Source organism: Myripristis murdjan, chromosome 3 (genome assembly GCF_902150065.1).
Source record: "Myripristis murdjan chromosome 3, fMyrMur1.1, whole genome shotgun sequence".
NCBI classification, from domain to species: domain Eukaryota; kingdom Metazoa; phylum Chordata; class Actinopteri; order Holocentriformes; family Holocentridae; genus Myripristis; species Myripristis murdjan.
The window spans coordinates 15,321,421-15,347,800 of record NC_043982.1 but is presented as its reverse complement, the minus strand read 5'-3'; the positions used below and the strand labels follow the sequence as shown (position 1 = coordinate 15,347,800).

The window sequence follows — 26,380 nt, the reverse complement described above, 5'->3', positions numbered from 1 at the left end:
CACTAATACGCATGCATTACACACACACACACACACACACACACACACACACACACACACACACACACACACACACACACACACACACACACACACACACACACACAGCCTGTTGCCTAGCAACTCAGGGATGAGACAGATGCAGGCCTATCACAGAAGCTGGTGAGGAAGAGAGTGAGAGAGACAGAAAAGCCAGTAACAGAGGAGTGCTTCTGCATATAGACCTAAAGCAATGAGGATTCAATCAGTTTCTGCCCTTTAGATCACCTTCTGACAGAATAGACCAGCTTCCCCTCATACACAGTAACCACTAACTCCTATGTGCTGACAGACTCAGATGGTGGACCTTTCTGACAAAACCCACCAGGGAAAGCACAATTATGTATAATCTGTGAATACTGACAAGCTGTAAAATGTTTAAAATGTTGATACAAGGTGCAAGGAGTGCCATAAATTGTTGTCCACACAAAACATCCAAAACATCAAGACCAAACTGTGATTGAAATATATAGCTAAGTATTCTGAATTATAATTTCATTTTAGCTACAATCATGTAATCCATCACCTCTGAAAAAATCAAACCGTACTACAAACATTAGCTGAGGCCACATTATCTGCTCCAGTTCTCTGGACAACCCAGACTTGTTTTCACATAACCAATCCCCCTGACTCACTGGTTGTCAAGAGAGACTAATAGAATGGAACAATTCAACTGCATGTTTGGTAGACTCATCTCACAAGCAGGGAATCTGCCCTAGATGATTAGGATCACATTTGTAGTGGAAAGGCACATGCAAGCAGAACTATTCAGTACTGCAGCTACCTGTTGAGAATTTATCTTGAATATGTCCTAGTCATGAAGCTAAATTATTTATGGTATGCTTAAAAAAAGTTTCCACATTCAGCTTCTGACCTCAGCCTATATTTTTAGGATTCCACATTAAAATCATTTAGAAAATCAACATTGTTTATCAGTGTATGCATGCAGGTATCTATGAACATGAGTCTGCATGTATTCCTGTACTGCAGCAGCTAGCTTACTGTCTCCCAAAGACACACTCACACCGGATAGACTGTTGAGGATTTAAAAACAGTTGACTGGATTTAAGGCCACACATAGAACCAGTTCCTTTATGAAATTTACATGATTTATGCCACTTAGTATTGACCTCAAAATAACAACAGAAACAAGTTCATCAATAGTTCATTTAACAATTTGGTGAAATAATGCACTGACAACTGTGTAATTGTACAAAATCCTCAATCAAATCAAAACCAAATGAAACCAAACCAAAACCAACATCAAACCAAAATCTAACATCACTACTGGGTTCAAATGCTGAAGCAGCTTTGATATTTTCTCTTTGTACCAAAAAACATTTTTATTTTGTGCATTGACTACAACGGTAAAGTATTAATGCTGGGAGAGATTAATTTGCCAATCCAAGTACCAGCACTTGGGAACCTGGTTGGAGCTGATCCCAACAGCAGATGTAGTATCGGTGCACCTCTGGATATGCTGCCATCTCTGCCCACAGCTTACTGACAGCTAGGCTTTGCTGTGCATGTGCTGTGGAATTCATGGAACCTGGCATCAACATCAAATTGGGAGTCATCACACTAAAAAATACCCAACTGTGGCTCCCTCACTAGGGCTAGCAAGTTTTTAGCCGTTACAAGCCTGGGGCAATCTGCCCGTGTTGTGGGGCAACTGATTGGCCAGGCAGAAGGACCCCTGGAAGACAGGAAACCTGAGCTACTTGCTTTAAGTTCCCTGCATGGTAGCACATGTCCTGACCAACACACACAAACAAGAGCAGCAAGACCCTCATAAAAATCAACATGGAATGTAGAAAGGTAGGCTGAGGCTATGTTCATCATAATGTAGTTTAACAATGTCCTTCATTTTGTATCATATGGTTTAATGTGCTTGTGCATATTTAAACTCTTTGTGGCCTACATGTCAAGTTAAGTGTTTCCACTGATGTGGCACGGTAATTTATACCATTCATTGAACTGTATGAACAGAATGCTATACAAATAAGCATGGGTTTACAAACCAGAATGGGAAAGGCCTTAAAATCAGCTCAGTAGAAAGGCACATTCATGCAAGCATGCACACAAACAACAATGTCCAACAATGACATCTAAACCCATGCTGAAGTGGGGTGTGCTGATAGTTAAAAGATTTGTAAGGTCTGGCAACTCTACATAAAGCCTGTGACCTGCCAGTCAGTTACACCAGTATTCAAATATGACCAGATCATAACTGAGTTTTCAGCATAAACTATTACAAGGCATGGGGCGATCTGAAAAGTTCAAGTCAAAATTATCTTGGCCAAAATAATTGCGACTAGGATTTTGAATTTTGTAACGACTGCAAAGATGTTGTCTCCCCCTTGCAGCAATTAAAAATAGATTTGGAAATCTATATAATAGAGTATGTTAGCGAAAATCCAGATTTACAATTATCCGATGCAATACTGGAAATTCACCATGATCAACTTTTCGTAAGTGGTTATCATGATATGCGATGATATCCCACAGTGTTCCATCCTTAACACCTACTTCGATGATTTGTAATCAAAGCAGCAGACACTTAGCCTACCAATTCAGCCACATTCATTACCCTGTCAAAACTGCCACTCAAATCAATACAAGACTGAGTGTTTTCTTGTGGTTCAGTTCAACAAAGCTCAATACAGTGTTGTAAGTAAAGAACTGGTCAACATTATGAGTTTACACTTACAGCCCTACACATTTGCTTCAAATGCAGTTCCCTGTACCACATGATGACCATAAATGCCCCTTTTCCACCAGAAAAAACCTGGTGCTAGTTCGGAGCTGGTGCTAGAGCCGGTGCTTAACTGGTGCCAACGAAGAACCGGTTTGCTTTTCCACTGGTCAAGAGCAAAGTGGAGCTAATTTAGAGCCACGTCATGACGTCATCGGAAAACGTGATGACTTGGGTGCGCAAGACGCTCGCTCAGAATCACAATAACCATCATGAATGAATGAATGAATGAATGATACTTTATTAATCCGTTGCAGGAAATTACATTGTCACGGCAGCTTCATCACTTCAACACACATCAAACTGCACACTCATACTATACAGTGGCTGCAGCGTCTCTGTCTCTGTCCGCCCGTCCTGACCTGAAGCCGCTGAAACTGATCAGTGAGTCGGGGAGGATGTTCGTGAGCCGCGTCTCAGTCAAGCATATAATGCTGCTTTCCCGATACAGTTTCTGGCCCCGGGTGGAGCAGGATCTGGATTTATTAGCGATGCAAATACTGCTTGTGTCTTTACAAGCCTACATTTCAATACAGAGGCGAAAAACACAATTATTGCCGGCGACCTGTCGGATTCGTGATCGGAACGAATGACAGCTATGTTTAGTTATAAAACGGGTGCTTCTCATCCTTAAATGTAATTTGCTGAGCCGCGTTCCATGCCGTTGTAAAATCAGTATAATCCACGGCTTCTCGGGGATTATTGTTTATGTTTATAGCGTTCGCAGTTCCTGTTTTGTTTTGTAACCCCGCCCACCAATGACGCGGTGGGCCGCGTCATCGGTTCTTTCTCTGGCTCCTGTTTAGTCCCTGCTCGAAGTCGGTGCTTGCCTAGCACCAGTTTGGAACAAGTTTGGCACCAGTTTGGGCGGTGGAAAACCAAAAAACTGGTGCTAAGTCAGGCACCGGTTCCGAACCAGCCCTGGTGGAAAAGGGGTAAAAATGAACTACTTTAGCTAATATGTGCTAGATAGTGCATTTTCATGATCCCTTTTTGTGAAGACTGAAATCATTTTCTCATATGAGACAAAATAAACAGCAGAGCACTATGGCCAAAATTTTTGGGATGGGTTGGTCCTGACGTGTGCAAAAAAGAAACCATAAACATACAAAACAAAAACAAATTACTTCAACACTAGTGCAAAAAATTGGCGCTCAATTGTGACTTTGCTCTTCAGAGATCATGTACTATCTCGTAGAATATGTCATAAGTTTTTTTACGAGAGTGCTAGGGTACAACTCACCATTTTGGCAGCCACAAACACAGCGTAATATTTAACTTAAAATAACAACATAACCGAACCAAATAACTGATCACCTTAATAGACAGACATGACGATATTGTAGGTATTACAACTGGTACTTTCATAAAATATCTACACAATGACAATTTTAATTAACAGTCATTAGTAATGTGTATGTGATGACCAAACAGGTAGAGGCAAATAAGAACAGTCTTTTAAATTCAGAAAAGTTTATCTATTCACTGTAATGATGCCTTTAAAACCAGGAAAAGACAAGACTAATGCCATGTCATGGTATTGCAACATCCAAAATTCCAAAATCTAATATACTGCCCAGTCCTAGCTTATGCACATTCAAAGTCACAAGTATCAAAACCTACTGTGTTAAAAAATAACAACAGATAGGCCTATTGTAAGTTATGACCTCCTCTGCGTAATCTACAGAAAAAGTACAGAACTGTATAGACTATCTCTGCCAATGTGTGAAGATTTTTTTGGAGTCATTTTTGTCTTTATGTGATGCACAATATAGAGACAAGATAAACTGGTTGCCTGTTACATGCCTTTGCCAACTGAGCCACCAGGAGTCCCATTATTCACCCATTATTTACAGGGTGTGCAATGTGTACACAAAATGTTTGTCTGAATTAGATCATTATACTTGTGCAAGGGACTGACAGGGGAAGATGAATGACTGAATGTGTATGTTGGACATGCTTGGGGGAAGATGAATGAGTGAATTTGTGTGTACATGTATGTGAGTATAGTAGAGAGAGATGTAAGGCACAGTGACTGGAGCTGCATTAATTAAGGATTATGAGAGGAGGTAAAAATAAATGCAGAGCGGAGGGAAAAAGCCTCACTGGATAATGAAGAGAGCAAAGGAAAGGCAAGGGAGAAGGAGGAGAGGGTGGATGTGACCTTTCTAGAGATGAACACCAAAACAATGTCTCAGACACATTTATACATACACACACTCTATATCTATCTATCTATCTATCTATAGATTGGAGCTGCTGATGACGACGTGCAACACGAAACACACACAGAGATAGTCAGTCAGTACTAGGAGGGTCAGTACAATAAGGCTCGAGCTGGGCTGTACTGACATAAAAACTAATGTAATTTTCAATATTGTGATGTAATTCTGAGCAGGAACAAAAGTGTTTGTGCTTCAACACTGTTTATAGTGGTCATAAAAATACATAGGCTACATATTAACTAAAACTCATGGGTCCCATGTAATAATCCAAAGTAAACACATGCTCACTCAAAATCAAGTAATAACTTAAAACCATTGCACTCTAGGGCCCACCTTAATGTCACAAATGTTCAGACACATTTGATTTATTATTGCAGTCAAACTAAAATTTAAAGCTACATTTGGTGATCCTAAACTAAAAAACCTTATAAGCAGCCATTTGCTGTTTTGATAGAATACAGACAAAAATTCTAAATGGTTAGTAGGTTAATAATGTTGTATTTATATGAATGCCAGGCCTTTCAGATTAAACTGTTTTTGGACTGGTATTTGAGAATGCTTTATGCTGTTTTTGGTCATGAAATTAATAAGCAGTCAATCGATCTTGGATATTCTATTATTATTGCACCAAGCCTTGTTTGTCTCATGCGTTATGGTTTAAGTGAATATAGCTCCCTGCAAATGGTGAATAACAGACTCTGCACAGGGCTACAGCTAGGCTATAACCTGATGCATGAGGATCTTTGCCTGGTCCAGCAATGGTGTCCATATCCAATCTCTCTCACATAGCCACTTGAGACTGCTCTACTGCTGACCACTATTATCCATTTTTATGTTACTGACCACCACTTTGCTTCCTTCTCCATTCTTCATTCTGCTCTCTGCCAACTTGATGAACTACTGTCTTACGACAATAATTTAGAGATACCCACCTTGGAAAAAATCTCTCACTATAACTTACTCTTTTTTCAGTTTTGGCATCGCTTGACAAATTTCCTGCTCATGGCGGCATGACAATTAAAGACATGTGGTTACGGATTATGGAGGCAAAGTAGCCACAGATCCTAAGGGACAATATTTTTTCTAGGTCTGCTAAAGAAACACAAAATATGGTGATGTAATAAACGTAAGCATCAGTGTCTGTTTATAATTTAGTTATTGCTGGGCTCTACCTTCGTCTAATGGTACTGGGGATCACATGGTCTGAAAATGTAGGTACAACTGGCGATGAGCTAACAACACCACAGAACAGTGCTTCTGGACACTTTTCTGTCATTACACGCAGAGCAGACAGTGTGGCGAGCAGTTGACTTGGCACATAGAGAGAAAGAGAGGAGATGGAGAACCAACAACAGAGACCAGCAGTGGACAGACAGGCAGCCAGGCAAGCAACCTGATCCCTACAATGACAGAAGAACGCAGGCAGAGCCAGAACACACACACTCACAGCAACAATATCAACTATTCCAAATGGAGCCTCACTGGCTGAGACGGCAGACTCAGGAATCTCACATACATACAGGCGCGCGCACTGACACACGCGTGTGGGTGCATAGCGTAGCGGGGGGACCAAACAGAATCTTAATGCTGTCGTGGTGCAGCAGGGCGGAGGAAGGCAGGATCCCAGATGAATTATAAATCACTGGGCAGGGCCGGATGGAGGGATGGAAGGATGGAGGGATGAAAGCCCTGCTACTGCAGAGCACAGCCAGCTGAGGGTTGGGGCGGTGCCTGCTGAAAGAGGGGGCAGGGAACTAATGCCAGACTGAAGGAGTGGTGAGGGGATGTGCATATATATATATATTTTTTTTTTTTTTAAATAAGGCTATCTATCCTTTCATGAGGTGTTCTGTGTGAGTGTGTGTGTGACAGAGAGAGAGAGCGAAAAGGCATAAGCACATGTGTAGGTACCAGTTAAAGCACCACACTGGACTAAACTCAAATTATTCTCCTTAAGGCCATGCCTCCTTTAAGCTGATCATACAAACATGCGGCAAGAATACAAGGTCTCATAGTTTTCCTGCTGCGTCAGAAGCTCTAAGATGAAGTCAAAGCACTTTTGAATCTACCTTGTGCAATATGATATCACTGTCTGCAGCTGGAAACCACAAAATTGCCTAGAATCTGATATATTCTGGTGAGAACATGTATGCATTCAAAGTGTATAAACATACAAATGTGTGGTTACATCAAACCATCTGCACTATTAACTTAAGTTACCCAAAACCAAAGCCTCAATAAAGTGAGTAGTGATACTGAATCAACCTGACAGTTAAACTGACAAGCACAACTGGCCACACAGGGTCTGCAGCCAGCCACACTTTCTCATAATGGAACAATCAATAGACTCATCAGATTCGGTAGGCACCCTTGCACCCTAGACCTCTATCTCCATTAGCACAGAACACTTCTGCTGAGACTATGAAGTAAAAGATGAATGAAGAAACAACCAGTAATCATCACCAAAGTATGGATAAACTTTCTCCTGCAAGATGATTAACTCAGGAGGCAATTTTAAACCAAATTGGCAGCGTATAAGGGAGCTAATACAAGTTTGGATAACCAAGATTTATTAATACTAAGTTAGAAAGCCAACTGAAATGGCATTGCTAATACTGGCTTAAACTGATAACCACAACTCAGCTATGTATGGGATAAGGCAAGGCTATACAATTGCTTGACAATGTTGCATTTTACTATTAAAAAAATGTTCTGTTCGTAATGCAAATGGTTCTTACGGCCAGTTTACACCAAGGATTCACAATGAGACAGGTTGAAATTCACAACTATATACAAAACAATCTCTGTGTATGATCTACAACATTGTGAAACTTGCTAATTTATACCAATTCGACTAGCTGGATACTTTGTAGCATAGATCCATGCTGCATTCATGGGAACAGGACATCAGATTATCATCTAAAAAATATTCAACAACATGGTATTTACATGGTGTCAGTTCAACTTAGGAAAATGAATGCTCTCTTCCTTGGTGTACTCTGTGGTGGAAGATTCAGTTTCTTATTTTTGAAATATTTATTTCTCCTGAGCTTAAACTGTGAATGCCATGCTATTGCAGGTTCAAAATATAAAGGGATAATATTCCAGGGTCAGACTAAAGCAGTTTAGGGTCTCGTGTCCATATGTACATAAACAACAAATCTGAGTCATTTTCAAGATGTATTCAACTGTGCTGAGTTTCCCATTTTCAAAAAGGGCATTCAGAGTGGACTGGTGGACTGCCTTGAGGGTAGCAAGAGACACTGCAGGGAGGTGAGGTAGTTTATTGTAACGAAAGCTAGTAATAAGGTTGTGCTTATAAATGATCAGCATCAACGAGAGATAGACAGACAGAGAGACAATACAATGGAAGACCCAAGGGGCATATGCAAACTTCTGCTGTGAATTGGAGACGAGAGATCTTTCTTTTGTCAGTTTCTCCAGTCTATTCCTGGAATAGTTACATTGTTTAGATGTGTTGATGTCACCTCTAATACGCAGAGCAAACACAAAGTAAACACCAACCATCAGACAGCATTTCACCAGGGGAACAGCTTATGATAACGTTGTGCTTCTTGACCACAGGTGAGTTACAGCCCATAGACACGGAGTAAAACATACACTGCATAAAACTATGATGTTCTATCAGCCATTTGTGACTGCACAAGCTGAACCGCAGCAAAAGTCATCAGCCGGCATGATTCGATATGAGACGGGGTAGTTTATACCGCTGCAACTTTTCTCGCAAATGGAAGTAAATCAAGCACATATCATAAAGCAAAAACACAAAACTATGAAGACAAAACTATCTAGAAATTAGGATGGACCCTCCATTGTATAGACAGGGTCTGACAAGAAATAACACAAAACTATCATCTGCAAGCCTTGCTGTACAACCATCACCACCAAGACTAAAAACATTAGCGACCATTTTCACCACCTGCACCACTAAACATGTCAGTAAGAACACAATACTCCAAGTTTTAATTTTAGTTTTAGTAGGTTAAGGTGAATGTGTCAAGTTGTAAAAATATGTGTGATAATTGCTCTAAAATCAATAAAATATTGATGTATATGCTTCTTAAGCATATAGGTAAGTGTATATAGGTAAAATAATGTGTAGCTCACACTACTTGATTACAAGTAGGCAAATCAGCTTCACTCAGCTCTCGCAAAACAGTGCTTGAGTGCTATGTGTGAACTGTTGCCTGACGCGTCCCTCTAGCAGGCTAAATATCTAGATCTGTCGTCGACGAGCTACAGCCAATGAGCCAAAGAGAGCACAAGATTCAGGGCTCCCATACTGTCATCCACAACAGCTCCAAGAACCCAGTCTTATAATTTCTCTCTCATTCACATACAGACACACATAAATGCACACACCCCCTCTATCTCTCTTTTTGTATGGAGGGCACATTAACAGTTTCTATATGCCACTGGCATACACACAAGCTTTTCAATATTTGTAAACTTGTCATCCTTGATGAACTACAATATGAGCAGGCAACACCTTTGTTATCAAAAAAATATTTATTTATCTCCAACTCTCTCTGCAGAACAGACAATTTGCTGCCCAACGTATCCAAATCCATTCTCTCACACACTCATTTCCCATGTCAGGGCCCTGTTTCAGACAAAATGTAGTTTGGAGACCAGACAGACTTGTTGGGGATTCCATCTGGTTAAAGATCTTGTAATGTGCGACCCTCTGTCGCCACTCAGTCATGTAGTGTGAACACTACAGCAATTTGATGACTTTGAAAGCTGTGTAGCATAAACTTGGGACAAAGCAAATGAACTCAAACACATCATGCTACAACTTTCTTGACACAAAAGCAAAACTTCCAGTTTAAAGGTCCGTGGATACACACAGTTTCCCAATATTGTGCAGCTCTCATAAATGCCAGGCAAAAAAATGACACTTCCTTAGCCTTGCACTTGAGATTTTTCAGATGACAGACCTAACTCTGTTGTTTTCTGTTTGTTTTGTTAACAGTGAGTTATGATAAACAGGGACCTACAACTTTTAACAAAAGCCCAACTAAAACTTTTGGTATGTGTGCATGCTTGGTCAGTAAAACCTGATTCTTCTTTAAGATTCAAAACTCACAAAAAACAGGAACACTTGCAACCACTTGATTGCTTGCAGCCCTTGGCAGCACTGATCATGTAACCACAAATTGTGATTAACTGATAAATGTTCTAAATTAAACAACAGGGCAACGATCAGAAAAGTACTCAAATGCATATAGTAAAAGTTATTAGCCAAGTATGAGTCAACAGAACATTGGTAGAGCAGGCATGTCAGCCAACTGTCACACTGATGCTGTATGTAATATGTCCAAGGCTAGTATGCAATACAAGCGGAAAAATTCTAGTGCACATTTAATTCTAATCATGTAACCAGTTTAACAGTAGACTGAAGGCAAAGCTTATGGTTCTGGAATGAAAATCTTTTCATTTAATTCCACTGGTAATATCTCAGTGGTACAGTTGACACATACGTAATATATGTCAGTCATTAAGTCATCAAATTCACACCAACGTGAGACTAGAATGTTTGGATTTACAAATGGATCGGCCACCTATGTAACACAGCCATAAGAACAATTAGTTGAACTTTAAGTTTTACCATTGCCATTATGGTAAAATTTCTTTGCATGCATATTTGCATCATGTATTGTGGTTTAGTATAAAATCTGAGTCTGAAAATATGCAAATGCTTCATTCAGTGATTAGTTAAATCAGAGCATTAAAACGTAATTGGCAAGAAGACCTGGCCCCACAAGATCTGAATGTTGCACAAGGAAATGTGCTGAACATTACATGCATTTGACAGAGAACACAAGCAGGCAGTGCATGGTACAGCTAATGCTAACCCATACAGTATAGCTGGTAGCACAAGGCTGTGTATTAGACAGTTAATATTAGCTTTGCTATGGGACCACTAATATAGCTGCACTGCAAAGAGGATTAGCCACAGAGTTTAAGTTTGGTAGCCAGAACAGTTGGCAGGAGGCTGGCAGTAAACAGGGAGAGCTAATGATGATGATGAAACCAACCTCCTCTCAGCTGTGGGCCTCACAGAAGCTAACAAGGATATACAGACATGTCTCTCTCCACAACACAAAATGCCTCTCAGTGTGTTTAGGTCTAGGTTTTTTGAAATCTGTGTCTGACTGTATTTGTTAGGCTGTTTTAATGCCAATGTTCTTGGATGCAGGCACACTATTTACACGCAAACATGTATGCATAAATTTGGTCTGCTGGTGGAGAGCCAGTGATAACACTTTGATTCCAATTTTAAACATTCATACTCCTTTCCCTACAGTTTCACTTTGTCAAAAGATTTATTTCCCTAAACAAACACATCCTTTCATTTTGCACCTGAGCACAACTCTGTTAAGAGGAATAGCTGAGGAGAGCTTCCAGAGATGATGAATCAGTGTGTATTGAACAGTCTTGTGGCCAAGTGCTGTGAATTAATCTCATCTCTCATATGATAAAAAGTCGACAAGTACTCCAGAATATTTGAATTGAGGATTTTTAGTGATTGAATTATTCAAGTTCCTTGAGGAATTGTTGCAGCATTACTGGGGAACTTTACAATTGGAGTGTATTTCGTATGCTGCGCAAAGCCATAGAAAAACACTACCAAGCACAAGAGCATACACCATATACTGCAAGGTATCAAGACAGTAAGTTGTATAGCCTTTTAATAAAGTCTATACTTAAGAACTGGTGACTTACCTCCATTATAGAACATAAGTACTTTACTTGGTTAATAATGAAAGCAAATATGTCAACTTTTAATAAAAGCTGTCTACATTATAGCAAAACACACACTATCTGCTTTGCACACTACACGTGTGTACATGGCAATCAAACACTAATCGTGTAGTAGAAGTCTTGAAACAAAACAGTTTTATTTTGATGTTTATTATTCAATGATTTGTCATTAAGTATTTGATACTATCTTTATATAGATTGTGTTGTTGTCTTCATACTACTGTAATCCTAGGCCGGAATTTATAAAATGTATGGTTGGATTTTATTTATTATTTAAAGGATTTAATGTCTTTAATTCAGCCTCTGTGCGCAAGTGTAGGAATTTTCTCCAATTTTCCCACCGTTATTGAAAACAGCATTACTCCAGCCCAACCTAGACTCCAGGTTCAGTCCAATCCCAAGAACTGGTAGAAGACAGAAAAGCTACATTCCAAGGAGGTAGGAGCAGTCTTCTCCTAGTTCCCGGGACCAGGCTGCGGCAATGACTGCCAATGGGCTTTACTTTCCAGCAGAGAGGTGAACAAACTGCAGAAAGGCTGTTTCATGGCTAAAGTGATCAGACTAACAGACGATGGACAATGCCGTTTCTGTTCTGTCCCATGATCTATCTCGTGGAATTTTGTGGTAGTGCACATACTCGTGCGCGCACACACGCGCGCACACGCACGCACACTGCAGTGGATCTGGCCTCAACTAGATTGCTTAGTCCTGTTTTTATCTAACTGAACTTGCTGCTTCATGTTGTCAGTGCCGTTTGTAACATCAGGAGTGCGCTTCAATATGAAAACAACCTACAATATTGTTAATATCACAATGTGACAATTTTTTAATCATATGAAAATTATACCATTGTTATTATAAACAATATTATTTGGCACACCCCTATAATGTATTCATAAAAAATGAGGTACCAATCATTTGAACTACCTTTACTTTCTACTAACCAGCAGGGACCACGCATTAATGTCTATGCTAGCCAATCTTTTAACCCTTGACCAAAACATAAAATAACTGGTTAGTCACCTCATCAGACTGCAAAACAGTTCCTATATCAACAATCTTTGTTGGCTAATACTACAACAAAGCAGGTTTGCATGTAACTTCAAAAACTCAACCACAAATAATGCCTCGCGGTTGTAAGCCTCTACCAACCAAATCCATGTCTGTCCAGACTCATTTCGTTTTACTCGGTTTTGCAGAGTAAAACATGAGTTTTCAATCAAAGCAACTGCTTAAATTTGCTAACACTAACCCTAAACCTAATCCTAACCCTAACCTTAACCCTCTGCAAAAGCTCGTGGATAAAACTTGAGCACTAAAACATCGTAGTTATGCCCTCGTTGAATGTATGCACGCTCCTGTGCCTATACTTTGACACAACACCAGCCGCTGGTGTTCCGGCGCCAACTTGCGGTTGTTGAACGTGACGTCAATGCTGCTATTCCGCACACTTGTTGATCAGAACTGATAGTGAGAGGATCAATAAGATGGCAAAGGCAAAACGCTCCAAGGTTTGGCTACATTTCACGTCTAAGGAGGATGCAGACTCAGTGAGTACGTTTACATGCACACCATATTCCGGTTCGGCTCAATATTCCGGCTAAGGTAACTGCGCCACGGCAACTGGAATATTCCATTTACATGTTACTTGCCATGCCCCCGTGTTTCGGCGTATTCCACTCTCTGACGTAATGCGACACTCAGCCGCGGGGGGCAGCAGTGCACGTATAGGCGTCTGGTCTGCCGGAAAAACAGACGAAGAAGTCTTCTTCCTCGTCGTCTTCTTCTTTTTCTTCTTCTGTCGCTATTTCTATGTTTTCTCCCATCGATATACTCCGTGATATTTAAGTCTTTCATTAGCTGAAGGTGGACTGCAGTCTCCTGGCTCTTGCTGCTGTTCGCCCTGCCGTTTTCCCCGCTTGCACGTAACCATAGCAACAAAGACGCCACAGAATTCCTTGTGAGTCGAGCATGCGCAGTCTGACTGAATATTCCGGTTCGGGGAGATTTCCGACTAAGGTGTTTACATGCCCCAATATTCCGGTTGGAACAGGAATATTCCAGGGGGCTTATTCGGAATTCTCTCCAACCGGAATATGACCTTAATCGGGTTCGGTGCGTGTTTACATGACACGTGCGCAACCGGAATATTGCGAATATTCCGGTTAATACAGGAATAAGGTGTGCATGTAAACGTGCTCACTGACATGCAACAGATGCCTTAAAGCAATGTCATGCAAGGGAGGTAACAGGTCGAATTTAATGAAACATCTGGCACTCATGCAGTTTATTTCAAAGCAATGCACCGTGTTTGATAATCTACGTTAGCGGTCCACAACCACCAGTCCGCGGACCGGTACCAGGCCGCAAGACATTCCCGACCGGGCCGTGCAGCCCGAATGTAGCGGAGGAGCAGAGGAACTTGAAAAACCTCCTGCATCATTTAAGTTGCATGTATGTGAGCATTTTGGCTTCCCTGTAACATACAATGATGATGGAAAAAGGATGGTGGACAACAGTGGCGGTTCTGCCTATGTTGCCGCCCTAAGCAAAATTACTGGCTTGCGCCCTTCCATGTTACTACTCCTACTGCGGCACCAGTCAGACGGGCCGGCCGCTCACCTGTCAGATCCAGCAGACCTGACTGGGTGGGCGCGGTACCGGCCGGTGCCACGGCCGGCCCACCTGATGCAGGCTGGTGGCTTTTTTTTTTTTTTTCCCAAACAAGATTTTGTCCATATAAAATGTAGCCTATTTTTCCAAAAAAGGGTCTTGAAAAAGAGGGGTCATCTTAAAATCAGGGTCATCTTTTATGTTTTTATGTTTTTATTTAATGGGCAAAAGTGTTTTACAAAATAAATGAAGGACAAAGTTATATTTGTCGTCTTTTTTTTTTTTTTTTTTTTTTTTTTTTTTTTGCTGATCCGAAAAATGATCCGATCTGTGACTCAAAACCGTGATCCAATCCGATCCGTGAGATTTTTGATTTATATTGTTTAAATATTTAAGTTAATATTGTGTTCAATATTAACCCTACAGCAGAGACCCTATTTTAAAATCTAAAATATGGATGGTGAGGTGGAAAATAAGTCAAATAAGCTGTTATTCTTTGTGTTGCTTGCTGCTGTAGCCTGCCAGTGTTTTCATGAATCATGACTGTGCTGGTGTTACCCCCGGCCCCGTGAACTTTGTTTTTTATTTTTAATATCATTAAAAAAAAAACATGATTTTTAAAAATTCTTTTCATGTCTTTATTTTTTACACCAAATTAAATATAAGAGTATCGATAAGGGTATCGATAAGTACTGGCACCGATAAGCAGTATCGATACCGTGAAAATCATAATGATATACATCACTAATCACTATAATAACATGTATGATTCCAGTGAGTCATTTCCAGTGAGAAACATGCTGCCTTCACTTAGAGACTATTTTTACAGAAGAGTACAGAGGGCTGATAGAGAGCTTTGTCACATGGTGCAACATTAACGACCTGAAGCTCAGTATCAGCGCAACCAATGAGCTTGTGGTGGACTACCAGAGGAACAGAGGGCTCGGTCCTGGTTGTCATGCAGGGAGAGGAAGTGAAGAAGATGGACCCATACAAGTACCTTGGGGTCCAAATGAATAAACAACTGGACTGGATTCACAATACTTAACCCCTCTTGAGTGAGGGAACAATTAAGGATCTGAACAAATGTTAAATATGGTCAAAATGTCCCCTTTTGTTCCTGAGTAAAGGCATTAAATAATATCCAGAAAAGTGTTTTTGCTAAACATTATGATATCGCAGTGAAGATGACCTTTGACCTTTTGGATTTAAAATGTCATCACTATCATTTTCTCATCTTAGACATTTGTATGAAACTGTCATTATTAGCATAAGAAGTCTTGTGTTTCTTGAGACATCATGTTCACAGGAATGGGACAAATGGACTGAAAACCTGAAAACATAATGCCTGTCACTGGCACAGAAGCATAAAAAAGTCCCGTTTTTCTATCTTTAGCTTGACAGCTTTGCATTTTCCACTTTATCTAATTAGTTTTCAAAAACTTTCATAAACCCAAGAACTGTAGAACTTTTAGAACCCATAGAGGAGCATATAAATCATCAAATTAAATTAAAACATGAAAACAAAAAATGTATATACCTGGTTTTCACTGGACAGCGAGAATTGTGTTTTTTTAATTAGCATCTGTTTGTCTCTTAGTGTCTTAGAGTGTCTACACGTCGGTATATGCTTGTGTGTATATGTGTGTGCGTATTAGCATTCCATGTCTGCCCGGAATGGAAACTGCAGTAATTGAGAGAAGTGCAACCCTGAGGGGATTGCTCTTCCGTTGTTCACGGGGTATCACTACTTAGCATCTAAGCCAGCACACATGTGCACAAACACACACACACACACCTCCAGACAACAGCTATCACCATATGTATGCAATTTAGCCAATTAAAGCTTTTACCCATAACCCAGAGCAGCCCTACCGCAGAGGCATCACAGACTGCTCTCATCTGAGAAAAATGGAGAGGACACAGAGAAAAGCAAGCTACATTACAAACACAAAGAAAAACAGGGGCAAATCACATACAAAAGAGAGCAACACTAATTTTCACTCATCATTTCCCAACGGTCATTTCTCTGTGTTTTACATTATTAGGCCACTTCCTATTGCATGACCTTGATAGTGATTTAGGGCAAGGTTACATTTGGGTGTTCTATAATGATGTCGTAAGTCAGCATCAACTATTGAATTGGTGCCAAGTTCTGTTGAGCTCCTACTATAAACAACAGTCCACATATGCAGCATAATATTATAGCTATTAATGCAAATGAAAACTGTACTGCTTTGCAGTATGCACAGATTCAAATTCTGCTCGTCCAAGAAACTAGCCACCATTTATTTTATTATACACAGTTACTGCCTAACAAGAAGACAAGATTTATTTCTCTGCAGAGGGCTGACAACACTAAATTGCAAAATAAAGACAGGAAAATGTATAGGAGTTGACTGAAGAACATGTCTGTGAACAGAATATCTAATGGTATTTCTATATGTTTCTATGAGCATTTGTAGTTAATGTAACTAAGGAAACTGCTTAATGTGACATAGGTAATGAATTAGAGACCCAGGAGGGTCTTAAGTGGTGTAGAGGTTCAGCAAAAAACACTGAACATAAACACAAGCACCTTAACAATCCCTAGAAAATGAAGCAAGGCTTAAAAAAAAAAAAAAAAAAGAAAAAAGAGAGAGATGGGGAAAGAAATTTAACATAGCACAAAAGAAAACAGAGCTGAGGTATAAAAATAGTACTGAGCAGATATTGTTGCCAGTTTATCCAGCCATGCCACATTGCATGTGACTGGCCACAAGCGACTCAAACTCAAGACACGCAGTCAGACCTCTGGGTGCTCTCCTGAAGCTGCCAAATAAACTCCTGATCTCCTCTCTCAGCCATCCCCACCCCCACACTCTAAGGCTGGAATTTCCTGTTGATGGCCCAGTGCAATCGCCAGCTCTCTTACGGAAAACTTACTTCAGGGGAGGAGCAAGAGAGACAGAGAAAAAGAGGCGAAAAGAGGAGAAGAGAAATGTGTCTCATGATGGAGTTTTCTGGTGCAATTCGAGTCCACCTCACCAACAAACTTTTCTTATTACCCATGCCAGAAACACAGACTACTGCTGCAATTACACACACATACACATTGGTGGAAAGCAAAATGCAGTGCAGAGAGTAGGGATAGGTGATAGGGCTGTATCAAATACTGCCCAACTTAATATATATAGAGAGAAAAGGGTTGCTGGTAACAAGAGGGAGATGTGATGGATGGGAAAGATGGGTGGACTGGGCTACACCGCACTGGACTGGATTGGCTAGAAACATCCCTGTCTTTGCCTGGACTATTTGCTGGACGAACTACAGGGAGCGGGAAGAGAGGTGGTCATTTGGGCAAGGCTAGGCCCAGTTCCTGGTCTTACCAGTTGATGAGTGGGGGCAAGGTATCCGCCATGGTGGGGCCGCTCAGAGGACAAGGGGCGCATTGAGACTGGGGAGAAGGGAAAGATGATACAGGCATGTGAATGTACAGCCCCAAACCCCCATCCTACTCAGGTTTCCTCCACAAAGCTCCCATTTTATCATGCCACACCCAACCTCCCCCTTGTCTAACAGACGCATATCTCTCCTCAGCTCCTTTACCTTGCCTGGCAGTTAGAGCGTGCTTAGAGGATGTCCCTTTTTCATGTTGGGACATAATGTTGCATGTAACGGCTAACCACCATTAGAACTGCTAGCTACACTCTAAACTGGTGGTCCTGTGCGTGAGTGATGTAATACTTGAGTGTTTTCAAGGTACGACGAAAGAGGGGGAAGGGTTGCAGGACTTTACATTTTTTTTCTCCTCCCCTCCCTCTGTTATTGTGCGGTTGAGTGACTCATCAAAAAAGCCCCTGTGCACTCCTCCTTTCTCCCCATGCAGAGGAGAGGCCTGGCCATTGTGAAAGCACTGCCTGGAGAGAGGGGGACAAAAGGACACACATGTGGCACGCCATGGCCTTTTGGGATCTGGGTCAGGACAGTGAGCTGTTCCTCAAAGCCTGGCTTTCGCTAGTGAACACGTCTAACATACTGTAGCTCGTAGTACTTTCAACACACAATAAACTCTATCTCTCTCTCTCTCTCACTCACAAATACACACATAGGTAGACCTCACTCGTGGACAAAAACAATTTAATCTTCGAAAGACATGAATTTACATCCAGTAAACAAACATTCAAAAGCTATACTTAAGTGTTTCTAATTCACTCTCTTTAACACATGCATGCACACTGAGAGGCCCCAGTGTTTTACAGGGGGGTTCTACAGTGTGTGGGAGCAAAGAAGCAGAAGGCTGCATTCATATGCAGATCCTCTGCCATGTGTGGAGAGAGCATGGAAGAAAGGGCTTCCCACCACACCAAACCTTGGCTTTACATGGACTGGACACATGCACCAAATAGCAAGCTAAACTGGCCAACAAATAGGTAGACAGGCTCGAGACTGGATGAACGCTGAATGAAAATAATAAACACCACCACCAGTTGTGCAGTGCGGCTTGGATCTGAGCCTACTGGGTTGTTAACATGGTCACAGAATGGGCCTGGGTTCAGGAACAAGTATCACTTATGTAAAACTGTCCTCCACCCCCACCTCAAGAAAAATGATGAATTCAATTCAAAACAAAAGCAAGAAAACCAGCCAACTTGGCATGTGCTTTAAACTCTGGTGTATCTCAAATTCCTCCTTGTTTCAATACCAACACCAGCACTTTCCAGCATTTATGGAACTGCAACCAATTTGGTAACATATGCATCTATCTGCTACTAAAAAAAAACATGAGTCACACCAGTGTGACATGACACAAGTTGGTATTTTTTTAAATTGTTATTTAAATTGCAAAACCATAATTTGGGCAATTATTTGGCTGGTTGTGTGTGTATTTTACTATCCTGCTTTGGATTACATATTGGCAACATTTCTCTCTCAGTTTCTTGGCCCATTCCCTGGACTAGTGACTGTAACATGCATCAACCACTCTCAAATAGTCACCATGAAGGGTATGTCAATATGATCAAAATATACCACACCATTTACAGATATGAGACCTGTGTCAGCAGAACAAGAAGATTCTGAGTCCGACAAAGTGGAGTAGGCACAGCCAGCTAAAAAGCCCCATATGACCAACACAATTTGCCCCACGTGGCTTAAAGAATTTAGCTGGCCTTGGTATGATAAACTGGGCAAATATATGTACTGTGCTTATTATAAACAATGCTGACCATGTTTTGCAGGGAACTCAAAATTTTAGTTGGCTGCTACACAGTTTAAACATGAAACTCTCAAACTTCATGTCAAAAGCCAGAAACACTTATAAGTGGCTAACAAATGTTATCAGTGTCACCTGTGTGAGATGTTAGTCTAGAGCCCTGTAGATGGGTCACTGACCACGTTTACATGCACACCATATTCCGGTTCGGGTCAATATTTCGGCTAAGGTAACTGGAATATTCAGTTTACATGTTACTTGGCATGCCCCTGTGTTTCGGCGTATTCCACTCTCTTACGTAATGCGACACTCAGCTGCGGGGGGGGCAGCAGCACGCGTATAGGCATCGGGTCTGCCGGAAAAACAGACGAAGAAGTCTTCTTCAATGTCTTCTTCTTCTTTTTCTTCTTCTTCTGTCACTATTTCTATGTTTTCTCCCATCGATATACTCCATGATATTTAAGTCTTTCATTAGCTGAAGCCAGACTGCAGTCTCCTGGCTCTTGCTGCTGTTTGCCATGCCGTTTTCCCCGCTTGCAGTAACCATAGCAACAAAGACGCCACAGAATTCCTTGCGAGTCAAGCATGTGCAGTCGTGACTGAATATTCCAGTTCGGGGCATTTTCTGACTAAGGTGTTTACATGCCACAGTGTTCCGGTTGGAACAGGAATATGCCAGGGGTCTTATTCAGAATTCTCTGACCTTAATCGGGTTCGGTGCGTGTTTACATGACACGTGTGCAACCGGAATATTGTGAATAAGGAATAAGGTGTGCATGTAAACGTGCTCACTATATTTCAGACTGGGTGAGGTAAAGCTTGGGCCTGCCTTGCTAAGAATGGGTGGGTGGGGCTTCCGCTATAGAGGCTTTTTAGCACCTTTTTAGATACATCTGAGTAGGGTGACAAAAACAACAAATGGAACTGAATATATAAGAACTACATCCCTCCTCTATATCTTCTGACCGACTGAGAAGAGGGACTAAATAAGGAATAAACATATTAGATGTATATCCCTCCACTATATCTTCTGACAAAATGCAAAGATAAGTGAAAATCTCACATAGACTGGATTTAAACTGGAAACAAACAATCAAACATGCAACAATGTTCAACTGTCACTGATGGCAGCTAAATCTTAGTGACAAATCTGGAAATAGGCCTAAGCATTTTATTTCTGACGCAATACTAAATCTGCTTGCTGCTGCTGCTGCTGCTGCTGCTGCTGGATTCAGCATCTAGGTCACAGTGAATGCAGTGTAGAGCGAAAAGAGGCAGGCAGGACTGCTGTATGTCTGCTGGGTTGTAATAGATATCTGCTATTTTTTTCTCTCTGAATAGGTGATATAAGTGAAATATGCGTCCACTACCAGAGGAAAAACACAAGTGGCACACATAACAATCCAGAGCATGATATCAAATTAAACAGAAAACAGATTTTAAACATAAAATGGTAGACTCTCCTGCCTGCACACACTGCTTAGTGCATTTCTTCTCTTATACAACGCTAAACGTGCGAGAGCTCAAGATAGAGCAAAGTGAGCAGGGATCCGTGGGTTTCTGAAGCGTAAAGGAGTGAGTCATGGTGACCTACATAGGCAGAGAGAGAGAGAGAGAGAGAGAGAGAGTTTCCGCATATCAAAGTGTTTACTTGGCTCTGCATGCGCCTTCTCTCTGGGAGGGAGGGAAGGAAAACAGGGAACGCATGAGGGGGTAGATAACATTAAGATGGAAAAGAAGAGGAGAGAGGGGAACAGGAAAGAGGGAGTTAAATAATACAATGGCTGTAGCAGCTCAGGCCTCCCTTGATCTCTCCTCCTCATGACACACAGAAAGCCTGGCCAAAATACTTCCCCTTATCTACCCCTAAAGCACAATGCACAGAAATCCAGACTGGTGTAGATATATGAGGGTCATGTTGGGAGACAAGCCAACTTATCTATGGCATGACTGAGCACCTGGTGAGCAGTCACTCATCTGGTTGCATTTAAATGTGAATTTTAAATGTTGAGTTTCAATAGGCCCACAGTAACTACCAGGACTGAAATAGCATGGATCACACGAAGGCTAAGCTGCACTCCACTACAGACAGTTCAATTTCTTCCAAGAGGCAGTGCAGCATCTTCTTAATATCCCAGCTATGAATAGGACCCAATGCAAAGGAGACCAGCAACATTCCAGCCTGATCAATAGGCACTGCAGAAAGAGATCCAGTTCCCTTTGAAGCCCAGGCTGTGGATCTGGTTTCCTAATCACCTCCACCATAACAACCCCACACCCCTCCTGTGTCCCTCCCACAGATTTTCCAATACAATGGAGCCTTTTTCACATTGCATGAGGGTCTGAGCTGGGTCAGCCTGTTTGGGAGGAGATAGGATGGAGCAGTAGCAGTGGACAACATGCAAGGAAATCAAAGGAGAAAAACAGAAGAAGAAATGGAGAAGGAAGAGCTATCATTTTAGGATTGGGACAGAATGCGGACACCAGAGTCTAAGCTTTCAGACTGTCTATTGCCTCATTTGCAGCTGAAGCATTTGTTGGATCAGGAAATTACTGGAGACTTCACCTCAGAAGTGAAAAAGTACTTGGTGTAGAGAGGCTTGATACATGTTGACAGATTTTGGTTCATTTGAATCTTTTGCTGTGTGACACCAACTGGAACCAAATGAACAATGCAACACGGTATCAACTACTCCACTGATTCAAATCTCAGAAAACAGACTGAGAGAATGCCTTAAGACAGCACTAGTATGAAGCTGAATGGTGTCCCCACCAAAACATATTTCAAACAAAAATTAAACAGTTTTCAAAAGATTGATCAGTTAATGTCTGAATCTTACTGTACTTGGTCCGGTCAAGATGTCTGTAGAGAGATGTCTTTCTCTCTTTTGGTCACTCTTTCAAAGCCATGCCCTCCATCATTTTGTCCCTTAAGCTTTTGAAGCATGCATTTTGTTATTCAGAGAACACTGCAGCAGAATGAGCAGGTAAACACCAGTAATGAGTTTAAAGGTAAGGGACATACTGCCCTGAAAATATCCCCATGATCCTTGAATGATGATAGAAGAGAGAAGTACAGAGAAAAGAAATGCAAAACAGCAAAAGAGAGGTAGACTGGAACTGAACTGATTGTTTCTTTTGTCTGTCTTTCTGTCTCTCTCTCTGTCTCTCTCTCTGTATTTTGTGCTGCATCACCACTACATGTGGAACTCTGCCAAAGAGCTGCAGGACTGTCATCCACCAAAATATCCCACTGTCATCTCCCTGAAAACACTACTGTCCACTAGCTCATACAAACACACGCACACACACACAGGATGTATTATCTTGGGATACCTGCCTGTTATAAGGTGAAGACAACACCAGAGAATTTAGGGGCTGACCTGATAGCCTGTTCAAATGCTCCAATGCACCACAAACACCTCTGAACATTCACCATCTGTGAATACAGGAGGGAGGGGCAAGGAGATGGACATGGTCAGTACTAGCTGACACTGAAGCTACACCCACACTAGTGCATTTCCATTTTAAAACTAAAACAATCTGTGCCCACATGAGTGTTTTAGCACCATATCAGAAATTACCTCTGTCCATACTAACAAGCCTGAAAACACATATCACATAGCCTGTGTGCACTGGGCATGTGCATACAATCTGCTTCCTCTTTACACATGCGAGTGTGTAAACAGGAAGCAGATTGTTAGGTACAGGGGATGAAGAGCTGACACTAGCTAAAGGCTAGACAAATGGAGAATATGCCATCTACTCCTCCGGTGGCGATGGGGAAAGCGAACTCGCTAGCCAACAAGATCAATGAGCAAGCAGCTCTGGTTAGAAATCAGAGGACCTACTGGGACTGGTATTTACTGTGTCTCATGGAAATATGGCTAACCAGCAACACTCATGATGCTAACGTGAACAACCCTGCATTCACCACCCTAGGAGCTGACAGATACGCTAAGCTATGTAGCAAAAGCAAAGGTGGGGGACTTGTACTGTTTATAAACATAAGGTGATGTAACCCAGGGCATGTTATAGTTGAGGAGATGAGAGCGCTCTCCATCGCATCTGCATCATCATATTAAATCGCCGCTGTATCCGCTTGTCTATGCTACTACGCAACCCCAACCCAAGTGTTCAAAATAATATGGGGTCAGCAACGTATATAAAGTCTCCATTTTAGAGGTTTGACTATGCCAGAGTAGAGTGGACAATAGGTGTAAATAAGCAACAGTTTTGTGTTTCAAAATGAAAATGCATCTGTCAATGTAACCTAATGGGAGACTGAACAAGGTGGGGGGTGGGGTAACAAGAGTTTGGGGAGGAATGAGGGGTGTGGTGTGGGTGTGTGTGTGTGTGTGTGCACGTGTGTGTGTGTGTGTGTGTGTGTGTGTGTGATTAGGAGGAGGGTAAAGGGGAGATGAGGTTAGAGGAAAGAGAGAGGGCAGAGAAGGCTGGGGGTGGGGTGGGATTGTCAGGAGGAGGAGGAGGAGGAGGAGGAGGAGGGGAGACACTAAAAGGACTGGTGAATTATTGATGAGAGCCAGAAGGCTGGGCCACAGTGCTAATGCACGCGCGCACACGCACGCACACACACACACACACACACACACACACACACACACACACACAAACACACACACAAGATATTGTTACACATTACATCAGCTCTATCTCCTCCTCCTCTCTCCTTATTCCTCAGCCACCAACTACAAACTGAATTTAGCCTGTCTGTCCTGTTGCATCTTTACATTAGCCTCTGTCTCCTGTCTTCTGTCCAGCGATCCACATAATATCTTTTACCTTCTCTAGCACACTGCCACTGGGACAAGTTACATTATTAATTAACATTACAGTGGCCTATTACTGAACCCTGATGTGCACTAATGAACTACTATGCTGTTTCGCTTTCACACATGTACATAGCAGGTAGAAAGCTCTTGAATAAGGGAAAAAATGACATGATGGTGAGCATACAAAATGGCATTATGTAAGGTAAAGGTAATATGATAGGCAGCAGAAGACAGACAGAAAACAGACTTCTGGTCTGAGTTCATGTAGTGGCTGTGAGCCATGCGGAGTAACCCCTCTAACAATGCTATATTCTGGCTGAGCATAGTACACTGCTGCTGGACGCAACCATTACACATGCACACCAACAGGGGACTGAACCACTTCACCTACAAATCCTTCTCTATTCTCATCTTTGTGTGTGTGTGTGTGTGTGTGTGTGTGTGTGTGAGAGAGAGAGAGAGAGGGAGAGACAGAGAGAGATGGACAGTCCATGGAGGACATTTTGGGTCTGAGACAGGAGACGAATGAAAGCAGAAAGCTGGAAAAGAGATGGAGAAAACGGGTAGAGGGTAAAAAAAACTATGTAAAGGAGAATGGAAGAAGAGGTAGACGGGGAGTGTTTAGTCTGCTGTCTTGTGGTGTATTTCAGAATGAAGCTTGCAGCTGATTTTCCCACAACATGTCCGTTGTTTTGAATACTAAACTATGGCGAGAGAGTCTTAAACATGGGCTCAGTAGGTTTTCCATGAAAAATTCCTGCCACACTAACACATACTGCAAACCCTTTATGCATACATGCAATTTCCTGTTATACATATTTGTTCCCAATAAACATCTACTCCTTTCCCTACACACCGGTCCCTGCTAAGGCAGACCCAGAACAAGAAAAAGGGGAGACTAATGCTATTCCATGAGCCACAGTAAGTGAGTGATTGAATGATGCATCTTCACTTATACTCTGCCCTCAAGGCCACATTCTCAGCTTTTCAGTGTGGGAGAAAAACAAGAGCATGCAGCTGTGGCATTTTTAAAAAATGGATGTGGGGTGCGCCCCTCTGGCTCACCTGGTAGAACACTATGGCTAAGTCCTTACCGCAGCAGCCATTTCAATTCTGTACTGAGTCCTTTGCTGCACGTCATTCCCTGACTCTCCCCTGCTTTTCCTGTCTCTCTCTACTGTTGCTATCAAATAGAGCAAACCGAATCGTGGTGATTTTGACCTGAATCAATAATTATTGCTTTGAATCAATTTTTTCTTGATTCTAAAACACACCAAAAAAAAAAAAAAAAAAAAAAAAAAAAAAAAAAAAAACACACCAAACTCCACATTTCATCACATTTCTTATCACACAAGGGATGAACCACAACAACAAGGTAAAGTGAATAGCTTACTAAAACAAAATGATGAATTGAATTGTGGTTTACATAAATGAATCCTCCAACAAGTTAAAAATCATTCTAGAATAGGATTGGCCTCTTGTGAATTAAATCGTTGGTAAACTAAAGATTCACACCCCTGGTGTGCAGACAAATGTGTGCATGTGTTAAGGGCTGCAGGAGTTACAAGCTATAGAACAGCATACGCCAGTGTTCAGTGTGGATGATCTGCATTTTTTTATTTGGTCAAGCCCATAGAGGACTTTGGATCCAATAATAATGTTGATACAATGGAAGAGAGAGAAACAGTAGTCAATGTCAGCTATTAAAAATATATTTTGCAGTTGAGTGAAGGTAACTTCTAGTGTTCAAAATAAATAGGCATTATGGTCATAGTTTAACATTTAGATTCATACATGTAGGAAAAGCACAATATCTGCTGATGGAATTGATGCACAAGGATATATTATAGTTTTGTGTGTATTGAGCACTGAGCACTGAGAGCAGAGCAGAGCTGCATACAGACCTGCCAAGTGCTTCTGCCTCTACATTGTTTTTGCCTGTGGAGCTATAGCTCTGGACTGCCCTTCCCCC

The 26,380-nt window shown here is 41.5% G+C and overlaps 1 protein-coding gene across 3 annotated transcripts in view; it reads right to left on the bottom strand.

The window, feature by feature from the left end:
- ankrd11 (ankyrin repeat domain 11) overlaps positions 1-26,380 on the bottom strand; it is a 137,014-nt gene that overhangs the window by 35,910 nt on the left and 74,724 nt on the right. For 2 of the 3 annotated variants that reach the window (XM_030080576.1, XM_030080594.1), the window contains exon 3: positions 17,790-17,857. The exons of the other annotated variant lie outside the window; for it this stretch is intronic. The gene's annotated coding sequence lies outside the window, so the exon portion shown is untranslated. The remainder of the gene's footprint in view (positions 1-17,789; positions 17,858-26,380) is intronic. 3 annotated transcript variants of the gene reach the window in all.